General features: G+C 37.3%; 1 protein-coding gene across 1 annotated transcript in view; it reads left to right on the top strand.

Moving 5' to 3' along the window:
* The window catches only part of KCNH5 (potassium voltage-gated channel subfamily H member 5), a gene marked incomplete at both ends in the record, with an annotated part of 313,594 nt that overhangs the window by 262,060 nt on the left and 37,113 nt on the right, over nt 1-14,421 (top strand). The gene's annotated exons all lie outside the window — the stretch shown is intronic.

The raw sequence follows: 14,421 nt of genomic DNA, 5'->3' as shown, positions 1-14,421 counted from the left end.
TCTCATTTAATAATCAATTCACAAAGCTTACTCTCCATTAATCCTTTCAAAGAACACTATCTCAAAAATTAATTAGCCACTCTGACATATTCCAACAAGTACGTATAGGAATCCTTTATTTTGTACTGCTGCTCCAAATTTAATCTTCATTATAATTTTTTTTAATTGATGAGTGTGACACAAATTTAATTTGCATAAAGAAATCTCCTAGCTGTGATTTATAGGTCATCGGGCATTGACTAGGGCTCTTTTATTGCCAAGAAGGAAACACATGTTTGGATAGCTGCACTTAAGGAATTTCATCTAAAATGATTGATTCTTTATGGTGAAGTATTTTGAAATAACAATCCTTTCTTTCCACTATCTCTTAGTTAACATAGAGGGGAAAAAAAGTCAAGAGACAAATTAATGTCTATACTGTAGCAACATAGAAATGAACATCATTAAATCAACTTGATTCCTACTCAGAGTTCCAAGAGGAGACAAGATCAGCAGGAGTAGTATTTGTACTGGCTATGTTGCAATATCTGATCTATATTTGAATGATAGTTTCAATTTATGCTTTTGTTAATTGTCATTGATTGAGCATGCAGAACCTGAGACAAGTAAATAGCTTAGAGAACACAAGGACTAACTTCAGATTCCCTATACTCAAGAAGCTTCAAGTGTGAATATGATGTGAAGCACAAATAATTGAACATTGAGGCGGTGATGAGATGCCAGACAACAACTACTTGTTTCCTGCTTGTTTGTTAGGGAGTGCAGAGTCTCTTTGGACTACCATCTATTTTTCGCAATGACAAGTTCCTGGTCTACAGGGAGCCTGTTAGGAATCTGAAACTATATCCTCAGTCTGTCCAACCTAGAATCTGCCAGATTTGAAATCTTCTCCCTTCCTGCAAGATTACCAAAACCACTATTTTTTGTCATTCCATCTTCAAGACCAATCTCATTTGTCATTGTCCTCCTGAAAACATGTTGTTTACCCTGTATCTCCTTTGATGTTTATAATAGTCCCGTAAAATAAAACAGGCAGTTTTACTTCTCTCAAAGTACAAGAGGAACCTTAGGGCCAGAGGGATTAATATTACAGACCAACCAATATATTTGCAATGGTAGGTTGCAAAAAAGGACAATTAAAACAAATCACCCACAGAAAATAAAAAATGAATGAGTCAATCATAAGCCTCTACCTCCTCTGTTTCTCTTACAAACACACAAACTCTCTTTCTTCATTGGTCATGAGGGCAGAGTGCACATGCCAGTGTGGCTGCCTCTGAGAGAAACCAGGGAGAGACAGAAAATTTGTGCTATTTTTTAATAGGAATTGGGACTGAGCTGCCTGTCTCCTTGGGTACAGAGGTGCTAAGTGACATCAAATGGTGCCTTAATAACATGTTCCCTAGTATAACTGTGTCACTTTTTTAATAATTCCAGCCCTTCTGCTCTTGATGGATTATTTCAATAAGTGGGCAAATTGTGGGCACAGGGCGTATTATCAATGTCACTTTATTCTCAGCAAAATAAAAATAGGAGAAACTGTGAAAAAATATCTTCCAAGGACCACTAATATAAACTATCATTTTGAGAGCTTATTTTATATGCCCCCTAAGCTTCAACATATTTTGCATACAATAATCTTATTAAATATCAGCAACCCACAAACAAGGCAATGTGGCCTCCATTTCATCTATGAAGAGGTCGAAGTTCTGAGACTGGGACAGATAGTTGCCAAATAAGTATGGGATGGTGTTTGGATTTGAATCTATCTCTGACTGATTCTCTGACTGTTTCTCATTCACTTCATTCCCATTGATCTATTAATAAAAATATCTTGTTTTTATTGCAAAAAGTATTATAGTACTGAATATTTGTTTTGAATTGTATAATCAAAAGTATGTCCTTGGTATGCTGTTGAATCATAACCACTGATTAAAGCCATGTAAATGGGGGAGCAAATTGTGAACCATGTTTTCAGCCACAGTGGATTCCAGCTCTAGCTATGTAAGTCTTTACAGGGGCTCAGTGGAGAGGTTTGTATAGTGTGCAGTTTTCAGTGGCTGTTGGGAGAGAAGGGACAGTTCTTTAGCTGCCTGCACTCCATCTCCATTAAGGAAAAATGAGATGCTTGCTATGAACATGTAGCTCCCCTTAACTATCCTTAAACTCCTCTACATCAAAGTTCTAGAGATCTAAGTGGTAATTACATCCAAAATAAACTAGAGCAGAGTTTGGCAAACTTTTTGTGTCAAAAACTCTTGTAAATATTTTAGAATCTGTGGGCCAGTCTCAATCCTTCAGCTTTGCCATTGCTCTGTGAACACAGCTGTCTTAGTCACCCAGGACAAAATGCCATACACTGGTTGGTTTAAAAATCAGAAATTTATTTTCCTCAGTTCTGGAGGCTGGCAAGTCCAGAATCAAGTTACCATCCAGTTTGGTTCCTGGTAAGGGCTCTGACTCTGCTTTGCCTATGACTACCTTCTCACTGGGTTCTCAGAAGAGACAGGAGAAAGAAAACTCTCTGGTGTCTCTTAAAAAAGCACCAATCCTGTCTTAAGTGTTTTACTCTCATGACCTCATCAAAACCTATTTACCTCCATATCCCATCGCGTTGGGTGTTACAGCTTCAGCATATGAATTTGGGAAGGAGGACAAAATTTGGCCCATACCAACAGTCATAAAGAATATGTTAATAAATGAAGATGGTTGTATTCTAGTGAAACGTAGTTGACAAAACAGGTAACTACCTTTGGGTCTTAAGTGCATAAACTGCCGAAAAGTTGGAAACTAGAAATTAAATGGGGATGACAATGGGTATACAAGGAGAATCCTTTCTTCATTACAAAGCGAATCTCTGTTACTTACAACCAGCCAGATGACAATCATGAACAGACAATACCATAACGAGAGGAGCCAGGCAGATAGCCAGTAGGAGGGAGGCGAGGCTTATGATTGCTGTGGAGACTGTGAGTTCACACTGTAGAAGGGGCAGCTGCTGTTTGCTCTTACACTACTGGAAATACCAGCATAGCATTTCTTGGTCTTCAGTTTTTTTTTTTTCCCCCAGAGAAGCTAGAAGTATGAATTTTGATGTGAAATCATATTAGTGTGGTAATTTGGCTAATTTTTTTAAAAAAATTCTATGCTCAAAAAAATTGAAAGAAGTCAAGTAACAAGTCTACTGGCGATTGGTCCAACAAGTTGTTGACCTAAACCTGAGTTTTTTTTTTTTTTGAACCTGGAGACTATAAATTTGATGAGAAAAAATACTATATCTTTATTTAATCTAGTTTATTACTGAAATTTAGCTTTTCCCTAAGTTATGGAAGTGGTAACAAATTATAGTGTTATTTAGAAGTGCTAAAATAAATCATATTTTCATATTATCTTGTATGTATTAAAGATACCTTGAAATGTTTATACTCATCATTATTTATAAATCATGTTCGTTATTAGACCTGCTGCTGCTAGATATATTACTGTGTTAATAAAACACATGTATATTATAAATTAATTCAAAATATTTTGATAACTGAAGTTCAAAATAATGTGCTTCCTTTGCAATTCTGTGTATTTTATTTTGTGCTTTTAAAACAACTGGTCTGAGAAGAGGTTCATGGGCCTCACCAGACTTGAGGAGGTTAAGATCTCTGTGTGAATGCCAGAAACTAAACTGAGTACAGCAAAGGTTGCTATATTTTTTTCAATAATAAGAACATAATTCCATAGTTTCCAGTAAGTTAAAACATATTTAGAAAAGGCATGAGAGACAAAAAAGTCAATATACTTGCTAACTTTATTCATGTATTTATTTACTTAAACAACTCAAGATACCATTTCCTGGAATGACATAATGGTGTTTACTCAATTGAGCACCAGACCTCAGGTATGGGTCAAAGAAGGTAAACAATCTACCTAGCACAAGTGATGACTAAATTTTAAAGGATTTTCAGTAGACTTTTTTTTTTTTTTCTTTTTGGTGGTGCTAGGGATTGAACACAGGGCCTTGTATATGGGAGAAAAGCACTCTATCAACTGAGCTATATCCTCAGCCTTTCAGTAGACTCTTAATAAGTGATATACTTCTGCTTACTCTGCCTGATGGTTACACAGTGGCATTTGCAATCTGTGTAAAAAGTGACCACGATGGTTGCCCTTTGAAGTCTTGCTTATGGAGCCATCTTGGGGGAAGTTGGATTTCATGATAGATGTTGTGGCTCGCTGTACCTAAATGATTATTTAAACATTGTGACTTATGTGCAACATCTACTTTCCCTCTAGAAGTGTGGAATTTTGATAAGTGCCAGGTGGAAAATGGGTAGGTGACCTGTTCTAATAAATAGGCACTGAGTGCCTGATGAGTTTCTGTGGTAGATAACATTTCACATGTGTTCTCAAAACTCTTGCTGGAGGAATTGGGGAGTGAGCCCCTGAAGGCTTGTGCCTGGCTTCCTCCACACTTCTCCCATGTGCCTTTCTCCTTTGCCAGGATTGCTTTGTATCTTATGTTGCAGTCAGTAATGGCCTCAATTATAACTCTATGTCAAATCCTCAGAGTTCTCCTAGACAATCATCCAGGCTGGAGGTACTCTTGGGGACCACCAATACACCATTTATAAAGGTTAATAAGAAAAGTATGTTCTCTAAGGTCCTCCAAACTGCAGATATATTTGTGATTTTATTGGAAACTTTTTTCCATAAAAGATGCAGAAACCTATAGACATTATGTTTTATGAGTATAAGAAAATGAACCATTTAAAAATTGGTGGGTATGTTTGTCCTTGAGGCTGTCAAGAGAATTCCATTTCCTTGAAGCTTAAAATAAATGTTGCATTAGCACTTATGGCTACATTAAGCATGGCTGAAATTTTGAATTATTTCTGAATATTTTCTTCACTTTCAAGATAGCAAGAACATATTTTACACCAGATTGACTATTTAAATAGGATGGGTGAAGAATTTTATCTGCTATTTTCTGTACATCTTTGAATGAGACACTTTGTTAAAATGGGGCAAAAAAAAAAAAAAACATTGGCTGGCTCACTGTGTATACATCGATATACATCCATCGAGCTTCTACTACAGGATTCTGGGGTCATGGAGGGAAAAGGCCTAGTTCCTGCTCTCCAGGAACCTACCAAATAGGCATCATGAAAAGGTTACAATCAGGTATAAAGGGGGCATGAAGGAGATGAATCCAATTATCTCAGGAGGTGAGAAGGAAGAGGTCCAGGAGGTGATGATGACACTGAGGACTTCATTTCTAATATTAGCAAGGATCTCAGAGATCACCTATTTTGATTTATTTTCATATAGATGAAAAACCTCGAGACCCAGACAATTAAGTGATTTGCTCATGTCCACTTAGTTAGAGGCAGAGCCAGGACTTGAATCCAAGATTTTGGAATCCCATATTGGCAGTATCACTACTGTTTCACTTAGATTAAAAGCCACTTTGTAGAAGATTGTGAATAAAATTCAATATTGGTTGTTTCTATTTTTAATAGGAAATAAGAAAGATATGAATTTGCATGTGATTCATGGATTTATAGATTGATTTTAATGCTTTTTACACTGTGGTTCAGGATAATACTAACATCAGTATCAAAACAAACAAGCTCTACATGGTGTTTGGAGTCTGTGAACATTTCTCCCAACTGAACCAGTGGGCGTGGTGTGGCATTGATATGCTACCTGCATTGTGAAGCATCTCATTTGAGTGAAAGCATGTACCTTTCATTTCAGTATCATTCAGGAAATATTGGTGCATGTGACAAATAATATCTTGCAGAGAATGTTGCATTCTGCTCTTCTATTTGCAATCATGTCAATACTTTTAAAAACTGCAGGCTGCTGCACCACTTAGTAAATGCATAGAGAAATTTTCACATCAAACAAACTCACTCTCTTCACTTTTGTATTTCATTTTTAAAAGACATTAGCACTTTCACATAAGAAGCTATGACAATATTGACAAATTTATCTTCAAACAGTAGTACAAATGTGAGTACTGTAAATATTAGTTGAACAAAGAAAAAGAAAGTTGGGTGAGAGAAAGGAGGATAGGAAAAAACCCCAAGAGTTTTCATATAGAATCTGGAAAATCTGATACTTGATTGTCAACAGTTAACAGGTATGGGAATGACCTATTGTTAGGGCTGAGAATTAAGATGACTATGCAGTCAATTCCAAAAACTCAAAGAAAAAGAATATTCACTAAAATTTGAAAAGGAAGAAAATAACTAAGATTAAAGAATGTTAATACAGGCTAAAGTTGTATACTAAAGTGGACTCCCTTTTAAATATGGCTATGTTATATTAGCAGATATAAACCTCTTGTATGGTTCCAAATTGAGTGATCATGACCAGAGAATGATCATGCTTTTTCACTCCGTGGCTCTGACGAATTTATCACTGGTGCAGTCAAAATGACCAAGTCAAATGGCCCTAGAGAAAAAGTGTCTAATATGTTTACAATTGTCATGGAGTGAAGCCCAATGGACATCAATCAAAAATAATGCCAAACTAACACTTGCCCTTTAGGTTGTGATCTCAAAGAAATGCTCCATTAGTATGCCTCAGAGACCCATCTTGCTCTAGCTCTACAGTTAGATTAAACTTCTTGGCACTGAACAAAGTGGTACTTCTCTGTACCACATAGTTCAAGACACAGGCTAATTAGGACCCCTAAACAATATTCATTTAACTCTTGTATTAGTTTGTTTAGGCTACTATTTTAAAAAACCATAGATGGGTACTTAAACAACAGAAATTTAGTTTTTTTTTCCCTCCCATCTCATGTCTCTGTTTAATGTTAATCTTTTCTTCCTGCTCTTCCTCCCTGCTCTGTTCATAGTTGGGCTGGGGATGTGGCTCAAGCGGTAGCGCGCTCGCCTGGCATGCGTGCGGCCCGGGTTCGAGCCTCAGCACCACATACCAACAAAGATGTTGTGTCCGCCGAGAACTAAAAATAAATAAATAAATAAATATTAGAAATTTAGTTTTTCACAGTTATGGAGGCTAGAAAATTCCAAAATTAAGGTGTTAGTAGGGCTGGTGTCTGGTGAGGGCTCTGAGTCACAGAAGCTTACCTTCTTAACGGTGTGCTTTCCTGGCCTTTCTGCCAGTGTTTGTGCATGGAAACTCTCTGGTGTCTCTTCTTACAAAGATACTAACCCTGCAGGATCAGGATTCCATTGTTATCACCTTATATAACCTTAATTATTTCCATGAAAGCTCCATGAGGAGTATATAACCACACTAGAAGCTAGACCGTTGATATATGAATTTTAGGGGGATACCAAAATCCAGTTCATAACAACCTTGTTTTATTTTTTTAAAATAAAATATGAAGGAATAACTGAAAAATATTCTAAAACCAAAACGTATAGCTGAGAGTCAGATGTGGTGGTGCATGCCTGTAAAACCAGTGGCTAGGGAGGCTGAGGCAAATTCGGGGACAGTCTCAGCAATTTAGCAAGGCCCTCAGCAACTTAACGAGACTGTGTTTCAAAACAAAAAATAAAAAAAAAGGCAGGGGATGTGGCTCAGTGATTCAGCAGCCCTGGGTTTAGTCCCAGAGTACAAACAAAACAAAACAACATATAGTTGAAGTAGGTCTGCTTTATTGGTTGTGCAGCAGCAGCGTTCAATGTTGGTTTTTAAGATAGGCAGTGCATAATTGTCAATGCTAGTGAAACATTTCTAGACTCTTGCAAGGATTCCCATTAAAACTTAGAAAAATGTCCCCAGGGAATGACCCAATTCATATTATAAAATGGAAAAAATAGATTGTAGGGATACTTGTAGAATCCCTCTCACCCTTAAAGCTGGGCCCCTGTTCCACAGACGGTGCTATTCTTGAGTCAACTCAAGTCGGCTGGCCTCACAGAGCAGCTCAGCACCAATCCTGCCTGTCATTTTTAAGTGGTAAGAAATGGTGGTTCAGCTGCATTTTTTCATTTGCACAATCTCAGAATTGTTTTCTTCCCTGAAAGCATTCTTATCATGGTGAATCCAGCAGCCCAGAATGTCTTATTTTTTCCCTCTTCTGTGCACAATGAAGCATTTCAGCAGTGATTACCTTTGACGAATGAAAAACATACTGGAATTGGACATTAAACCTGCCTAAAGTCCTAGCTTGGTGTGTGTGGGTTTCAGGTTGTGTAGATTTCAGCATTACAGACAGGCATCTTTAGAGAAATGGTCTAGGAAAGTGACAGTGGGTGTCCCAGCTTTACTACTTTGTCTGTTCTCCTCCATTCCCATGATATATCAGCTCAACAAAATACGAGACCTCCTTTATTCCACAAATCTGGTTTTTCTGATTCTTCAAAAAAGGTATGACTAAAACATTGTCCACACTTAGGAAAAAGGATAATGTGGCTTCTATGCAACTCTGAAATAGTGCATATACCTATGCTTTACTTCTCTCCTAGCACGAATTGTGGTACTTTGGCTTCCTATTTGCATTTTTATTTTTCCAACTAAAGGACTGAATTGCTTAAAGTTAGTATTTTCTATAATTTTTTTTGATTGTGAGTGGCCAGAATGCATCTTCTATAAAATCGAATAAATGAAGTGGTGAATGAGTGAAATGTGAGTCTGTAGGGCTGCCCAGCAGTTTTTACCATTAGTGACTGAAATAGTCACTGTCATCTAGAGAAAAACACATGATACCCTTGACAGCTCTGGCAAAGAGCCTCATGAAATAGGATTATGAAAACAACCATTACTAATTAGTGTTGAATCACGATTAGAGTTGACTTCCGACTGCTGCTTCTAATCGTTTGTGCCTGCAGGTTCTGCAGTCCTGCAGCAGCTTGTCTGCTGCTTACAGGACAGTGCAGCAGTTTTGACATCAGTGTGGAGTGAGTTAAGATCATCGAACGTCAGGAGCCGTGATGGCCAGAGTAGTGCCTTCTTCCCTTGCTAAAGGACTTTGACGAGAGGGCATTTTCTTAGTTTCCTCTGAAGCCTCTGCATACCACACTTGAATCTTGAGCGGAGAGTAGTTATAATTCTCCTTATATCAACTGATCATCAGGGTTGCAAATTCCCTTTGCTTTACTGGTCCTACTGACAGTAGCTCTGCTCACCTGTTATGGTTTGTAGAACCTTCACCTGCAAAATTATGCAGCTTGCTGCTTTGCTCTTTATACACCACGGAGCTTGAAATCAATACTGTAAGGGAAGTGAGCTCAGAGAGGAGAGGTGACACGCTCATGACCACACAGCTGATAGTTGCTCTGAGGCTCCAGCTTTGGTTTTTCACCTCCAAGCTGGCTCTTATTCCAGTGATGGGGGTAGCAAGTGGCAGACCTTCAGCAATTCTAGAAGTTTGTCATGTGCATTTAGATGAAGCAGAGACCTAATTATGGAGTCTTTTGCGCCCTTAAGCTGCTTCTATTTAGGGCTGTCTGTTGGTCTGCTTCCAGACAGAATAAAAACTTTTCCACATTTAGTTGCCAGGACAGGACAGGGGTTCACAGATCCTTCACTCTTCAATATGCCTCCCAAGCAATTATTTAAGGACTGAGCTTCCCAAGTTTCAGAGAAGGGGCTAGATTCAGTAATTTACTAACACACTCTACAACATACTCTCTGTTGTATGCCAGAATTCTTTTCAAAACTAGAATTTATTCTTACTGCAGGAAAAGATGTATTTTAGTAGAAAACATAAAGGAAATAACAAGCCTCTAATGGATTGAAAAGTATCTAACTAATATAATATTCAAATGTAGACATTTTATAAATTATTTTTCTTAGGAATCCTCGATGTATCCAACAATTCAGTTAAAGCATTCATTTTCATCTTAGGACTGAATTTGACCTTATAATGATGCTTTTTCTAGGACATCATTTATAGACACCAGGCTGTTCATTATGAAAGTGTCTACTTCTTATTCTTAACAATATTGATGTGGAGCCACTGAGAGCATGTCACACTATCTTAATTTAGAGGAAAATATTCAAAAGGATTTGAAAAATTCAAAAGGATTTGAATTAAAAAAACAAGGATTTTATTAATGTTAAGACCAAAATGTGCATACTATTTGCTTCCCTAATGATTTTTGGTGTTGATTTGAATTTAGATCACACAGACTTTTTCAATCTTATGTCTCTTTTTGCTTCTCTCTTCTGGATGAAAAAGTCAGTGGATATTTTCTCTGTGGCAGAAAGTATAATGTAATATGTCAATGTCTAATATTAAGTTTGAATCTTTTTCAAGTTTGAATCTTTTTCAGGACCTGATTTTTAGGCAGAGTTCTTCAGTGAGTTCCTCCCTCCCTGATCCCAACATCTGAATTTTGCCATGCAGTTTGTCACTATGGGGGATTTCTTCCCTTCACTTTTTGAGCTGAATCCAGTGATTCTGTTTTTTTTTTCCCTGTCCTCTGAGGTATCTGAGAAAATATAGAGCTCAACAGACAGACATGTATTTGAAAACCTTCCATGCTGTTTTTTGAGCAGTAGCTTTTAAAAGTTTATAAGGGCACAGACTTTAGAAGCATTCAGTTATTCAAAGAAGAATTAATCCAGATGTTTACAGTGAATCCAGTCAGACTATTGCAAAAAGAAGTAAAATAAATATTATAATAATACATATGAATGTCATTGGAATTGGAATAGTGAGGACTCTAGAACATTATATATGTTTTGCAAATGAGGACATAGGGCTGCTCTGCAGTTAGTTTGGATTTCCTAATAGTTGACTGTTCTGACCAAACTAGCTCTGACTTCATTGACTGTCACTTTCTTTTCTTCCACCTGGGAGGTGCATTTCATAGATTTTGGCATTCCAGTCAAGTGAGCTTTTTCCAAAGGAATCAAATCAAGCGCTTCTGCTAAATAGCCAGAGACACTAGAATGACCCAAGGAGCCTACAGTAATTTCTCCTAGAGAAAATCATTCGTTTTCTGCCTCTTCGTTCTGAATCAGGTTACAGTCCATTCACCCAACACGTTTAGAAGCTGACATTTGATTTCACTGGGGTTTCATCTGTGTCTAAAATTTTATTCACTAGAGAGAGATGTTATGTGTAGAAGTTCAGCAGAGGCACAGTCCCTTCGGAAGCTCACAATCTGGAATGGAGACATCAGTGTTAAAACTGCTAATTCTGCACATAAGAAGCTAGTTTCCCCTAATAGCAGCACAACAGGAAATGTGAGGCATTGGATCCTGACCAGGAATTTGCCTCCTTCTTTTAACCAGTACATTAGCAATACTTGAGATATGATTGTGAATACGTGATATTTCAGGCACAGTAAATGGCACATGTAGTTAGAAAGTTTGTTTCCCATGACAGGAAGTTATAGACCTTCTCTTGAGCAAAATAATGTTCTTAATGCTCAGAATTCGTAAACCAGGATGCTGAATGACCCACTTAGTCATCATAGAGTGTGCTAGTCCACAGCAAAGGGTCAGCTGAGCCAGCAAAAAGTGAGTGGGAGAGAGAGGGTCCAGCCTGCAAATGAGGTTGACCCTCAGCTTATTATAGCAACAGTCTACACCTGAGAGTCACCAAGTGGCTTGTTGCTGAAATCACACACTAGAAGTAATTTCTCTATGGGCTTTTGGGAGTAAACATGGGGACAGAAAGCAAAGAAAAGTGCCTGACTGGAGCTTGCCCCCTTCATTCTAATCCAGCTATCTTTTCCAGAGTGTTTGCAAAGGTCTTCATACAGACTTTTTTCCTCTAGTGTAAAAGTAGATTTGGATTGGGTGGTTAGGTAAAGCTGAAAATTCAGTTGTTGGGTTCCCAAGCCATTTTACTGGATACATTTCTTTAGAGGGCTATTTTAAATTTTGAGCCAGCAATTCTATGGAGGTAAGTAACATTAATGAGCATAGGTAGTTTTGGGGCGGGTGTCTCCAAGAATTCAGAAATTCAACCAATTCAAGCCTGACAATTGAAAAGACTTGCAAAAATGTAATTATATGAAATATATCCTATTCTTGGAGGGTAAAACAATTTTACTACACGGAATAGATTATGAGATTTGAACATGTAATTTTTGAGCCAACTTTGTAAAACAAATGTTATCAATGTCTCTCTGTTTTGCATAGTCAATATCCATGCCCCAGAAATCAATCTACACTGATGCCACAAAATTTCAGATTACCCAAGCATTTCTTTCATTTTGTTCTAAGCCTCTTGGGGAAAATGTGCCCAATTTGAAAACTGCTACTGTAGTTTATCTTTCTATCCATGGGAATGTTCGATCCTCAGGTGTACTCTGACTTGTCAAAAATACAGCTGATTAATTTGGCACCAAAAGATCTGAAATGCTTTAAATATGCTATCCAAATAACATCAAACTAATATGGGTGACCATAAAGACAAAATTCAACCATTCATATAGCAACAAAAGTGGTTATTTTAACTGGGAACAAGGGCAAACATTCTCCTTTAGTCAATTAAAAATACTTTTGTTCTCCAAACTAAAAATTTGAGATAGCATCTTTAAAATATGGAACAATAGATTTATGAAGATTTTAATTAACATAAGAGAACTTGGAAAAGAATATATTCTACAAGAAAAAACTCTGTGTCCTTTAAATGACTTTTATATAAAAGAAACAATCACCTTATCCTAGGACTTCAGCTCCCTCCTTAAGGATCAATGTGGCCCATTTTTTTTTCTGTGCTCCTCTGCATGTGCCCCAGCAACACAAGGCCTCTGCTTTGCCATACTCCACAACATCATTTGCTTAGTATTTACTGTATGTTGCTTTGCAGGTTCTGCTGAACAGGTGCCCTGTTCCCAAACACTGACTGATAAGCCCTTAAAGAGGCATGTCTCTTATTCCTTATATCCCACTGGTCTATGTAGTGACATTTGTTGATTGAATGGGTAATAATATTGTAAAGTTCATTAACTTAATGCAATATGCACTGCTTCCTTTTCTGGTGATATAATTTGACACACATGGGAAAGTAAGTACTGGGAAGTGAATAGTAAGAAAAGGAGAAAAAGGGGGAAAAGGGGTATGAGATTCATTATATTTTTAATTCTGAAAATCATGGGGATCATTTGGAATGTATGTTTAATAAGAAGTTTCAGAGATTACATTTTATAAAAATTAGTTATTTGAATAATTGAAAATAATAAGTTTAGACTTGCCAAGAAATTACTATGAGCAAGTACATGTCAATTGGTTAAAACTAGTCCAAAAACAGTATAAGGGGGCATGATGACATTCGGGAGTCTCTGAGAGGTACCTGAATTCTTTCTTTTCCAGTCTTGGGCATTCAGTTTGGAATGGATCTTTCGTTGTTGTGTTGCTGAAGGAGAAGATGTGGAGAGGATATCTCAATGCATCACCTCCTTTCTTCTAAACGTGTAGCAAGGAGAACTTACATTCAGTTCAGAAATAGAAACAACCCTGATTTCAGCCACAGTCAAAGGCCCTCTATGCTCTTTCCTGGAGAATGTACCAAGTTCTCTCCTTGTAATGACTGGAGTGCTGGCTTTGGGTTCAAGTATATGATCTTGGCACTTGAAGTTTACTCACTAGGCTTCAATTTATACACCTGCAAAATGAGATTAATAATGGTTAATCAGTATGCATGGAGCATCTGTAATGCTAGATATTTTTTTCTAGAAATAAAATACCTAGAACTGAATAAAACAGATGTGTTCTCTGCCCTTGTGGAGTTTTGGGTCTAATACCTACCTCATAGAGTTGTTGGCAGTATTCAGTCTAGAGAGACCCTTCCCTGTAAGGTCTTGGTGAAGGGTAGCACTGACGATGGCAATGATGGTCATCATGATGGTGATGGCAAGGATGTATTTCATACATAGCAGTTCCTGACTGGTGGTCAATATCCTCTCCCAAAGTACTACTAGTAAGAAAAGGTCAGGATGTAATCTCAGTATTACTGGAGTCTGTCAGTCTTTGGTGATAAAGTAAGGAAAATGTAAAAAATGCATCCAGGTCTGATCTCTTTAGAAGATAAAATCCCACTCTTAAAAGCTAAATGTATTATTTAGTGGCAAGAAATTCTGTATACCATAATGGAATGTGCTGAGATTTGCATAAATGCTTGCCCAGAATAATCTTGCATTTTCCCAAAGGAAATGCCTAATCTTCTGGTAACACAAAGCAATATCAAACTCCATTTCTTTCAAACCTTCATACATTCAGCATGACCTCCATTTGGGGTCAGATCTCCAACTATGGTCACTCACATTTGATGTAAAGATTTGGCTAATGATACATCTTAAGAGAACAGGTAGAGATTAGAATGTTCAATTCAGGTCTTGGGACTTTTAGTTTATGGATTACATTTCTGTAATCTACATTAATGAGCAAACTCCTGTGCTGTTTTGCTGCCTATACTAAGATAAGCATTAGCCAATTGAATTTCATCTAAAGCTTTCACTTTATGTTCTCAACTCATCTTGAATTATG

The sequence above is a fragment of the Spermophilus citellus genome (assembly GCF_964194105.1).
Source record: "Spermophilus citellus genome assembly, chromosome: 4".
NCBI classification, from domain to species: domain Eukaryota; kingdom Metazoa; phylum Chordata; class Mammalia; order Rodentia; family Sciuridae; genus Spermophilus; species Spermophilus citellus.
The sequence above is the reverse complement of the archived record's forward strand: the minus strand, read 5'-3'. Positions and strand labels throughout refer to the sequence as shown.